The sequence below is a fragment of the Verticillium alfalfae genome, genomic scaffold (genome assembly GCF_000150825.1).
Source record: "Verticillium alfalfae VaMs.102 supercont1.8 genomic scaffold, whole genome shotgun sequence".
Classification (NCBI taxonomy): Eukaryota; Fungi; Ascomycota; class Sordariomycetes; order Glomerellales; family Plectosphaerellaceae; genus Verticillium; species Verticillium alfalfae.
In genome coordinates, this window is record NW_003315031.1 from 486,007 (window position 1) to 488,929 (window position 2,923).

At 49.0% G+C, this 2,923-nt stretch overlaps 1 non-coding gene across 1 annotated transcript; it reads left to right on the forward strand.

Moving 5' to 3' along the window:
• The first annotated feature begins 1,403 nt into the window (after nt 1–1,403).
• VDBG_15134 lies at nt 1,404–1,504 on the forward strand. Its single transcript has one exon. It is a non-coding gene; the product is annotated as a tRNA-Thr (tRNA).
• The last annotated feature ends 1,419 nt before the right edge of the window (nt 1,505–2,923 follow it).

The window sequence follows — 2,923 nt, forward strand, 5'->3', positions numbered from 1 at the left end:
GCTCTTGTCATGCTGATCCTTAAAGCGAACTCGCCTGAGCTGTGCGTCACCGTATCTATACGGACGGCTGTGCACCTTGCCCCATACCCATTCTTTTACACATCCACGAATCAATCCTCTCACTACACCATTCAATTTCACAGCTTATTGACAAGGCTGTGAGGGCCAGGAGGCGCAAAGCACAGACCAAACCCATTGGTTGATGCCTCAAGTGTAAGAAGCGGCACGCCAAGTTACCATGCCTCCCTTCTCGCACCTAAATCCTCATCTTGATGCTTGAGGGGGTCTTCAGCTTACCTTATCTCGTCTTTCCAGCCGGCCGGCGGTCAGTGGAAAATGGTCATCCCCCCCGATGCGACCAGTGCCCTCGAGCCAAATTCCCGTGCAGCTTTTGACGTCCAGTCTGCCAGTCGCACCTCTCAATGATGATAGCCTAGTCCATCTGGGACTTATTGATCATTGATTGACATTGCTTTGCCGTCCTAAGCGACGAATCACGTTCTAGCCTGGGTTAGAGTTCGATATCTTTTGCTCAGACTTCTCAAATTTTTACTAGCTGGCTAGTATACTCGCCCTCATAATTCTGTATGCGTCTAGCGTTACTAGTGTTAATCTGGTATGTAGAGGGCCGTTACTTACCAACAGGTTGCAATTGGCCGGGTTAAGGCACATTCCAAGACCCTCGCGGAACGCCTCATCAAGACCTGCTAGACTTCTCCGCCTTCACGTCCACATACGCAATAGCGGGCTTTTGGTGCGATCCACTAAAATCCACGGAACTTCTACGGGTTCTCCGAATCAGCTGGTATTCCTTGGCGTTCATGCCTCACGAGGTCGTTCCAATCACAATTGGGATGCATTATTCAGCTGTATCGGGTGTCAAAAGGCGTGTCCCATGGCAATGAAGCCTGTAATTAATCTGAAGGGCCGGGTCTGAGCACGTGGCTGTATCGGAGAGGTGGCAAGATGCCTGCTTTATGCCGGTGTGCAACCTCATTGCTGGACGAAGCGCTGCTTCCTTGCCGCCACCTCTTCATTCCTCGAACCTCTTGCTTTGGGGAGGATGTCAACCGGGACATCCTCGTCCTCGCTTTCGTCTTGTGCTGTAGTAGCAGCCTATTGAACTGCCTGTTTTTCAATAACTGATTATAACTGATTATGGCCTAGAGGAATCCGAAAGCTACGTTTCGCCTGGAGGTTCGTCAGCTTGTCAAACAGCTGAAAGTTTGATCTCCAGCCTCCCTTCACCCCCTGCCTCTGACACTGCCGCCTGTTGTAGCTTTTGCTATCTCTGATGTGTGCTTCAATGAGCGGCATGCATTAGTCCTGATTCATGTGACGCAGTGCGACAAGCTATCTCATGACCTGTCAGAGTGGTCGCGGCTGTGATAATACAAGTTCAGGCCCTTATAGCACAGTGGTAGTGCGTTGCACTTGTAGGTTGAAGGTCCAGCACCCGAGTCCAGAGATGCAAAGGTCACTGGTTCAATCCCAGTTGGGGGCACACCCTCAATGCTGACACTTTTGTTTTTGTGCTCGTGTTCAATGCAAGGCCCACTCGCCCCTCCGTCAACGACTGTTAAATAACGCAAAATTTACACTCTCTGCCACAAGTATCAAATCTCTTAGTAATGCTGTTTGGAGGCCTTTGTTAGAGCAGCTGTGTTTGTAAATAATGCCTGGGCGATGGATGCCAGTTTCGACTTTACTTACAACTCCAGCTTTAGCCACTCCACAAGCACACAGCCCAAGCTTCGTGGGTACGGATGATGGTAAGCGGTAGGTCTTGCTGCATTTTCTCTCAGCTCGACCATTATATCAAGGCGACAACATACGCTGTACATGATTCCAGTTTTTCTCCACATATTTCAATGAAGCCCCATTTCATGGTTGGGGGTTAAATCTGTCAGTGGAATAGGTGTTGGCTTATACCCTTCGTGAATGTAGCTTAAATGCATCCCATCATTTACTGAATAAGTATTCTTGGCTTTGTTGGCGGATGCGCACAAGTGCACTTGCGGCCGCACGGGAGCTACCCCCATATTCAACGCGCGTCCATGATCCTCGCGAGCACACATTGATGTTACAAGCAAGCGATATCACTGGCAGCGAGCCGGCTATCGACACACGAGGCCATTGTGCATACAGTAAGGCTAAGAATGATCCTCGAGGCGTGGCAGTTGCATCTTACATGAAGGTGCTACGATATGAAACCGGTCTTCGTCTGCAGGCAACTGTCTCTCGTAAGATTTCCTTCCAAAACCGCTTTTCACCAAAGTCAAACAGGCGTTGCACTCTTTCAAACCTGCCAGTAATATTGCATTTGTGAATCAGAATTACACCATAGGTAATAGGCTCATCTGAGACAAAAGAAGTAATCTTGCACAAAGATATCGTCATGGCTAGAGGGGATGAACGCACTTCGCAAAATATGACAGGCATATGTACATAAGACTAACCGAGTATGAATCAAAATCACTAAATTTTCGTATTAGCGACTTGTTAATGAAGCTTCAGTCATCAGAATATTGATCAAAAATCACGATGAAAGAACAATTATGTTGAAGGAATGACATTAATGTATTACATTGTTGTGCATATGCTGTGCTTGCTGATGTGACGTCTCGCGTGAATATCCAAAACTAGCTCCTGTTCGTATGCTCATCCTCCTCTATGCGTGCGGTCTCCTGTATCACTGAACCCTCTGCGGTAGCAGAAGGCGGCTTTGTCGGACAGCCATGTCCCAAAAGGCGAAAAGCTTTAAGGGAGGGCCTGGACGGGGTAGCTCTGGTTTGGGCTTTGACAACGACAGCCTTGGCGAGCTGCTTGTCGGTGTAGGCGGCTCAGACGATCTGCTTGCTGGAGCGGTTGACGACGGCCAGGGTGGTGAACCCGTTGACCTTCGCCGAAATTGGCCGGACCA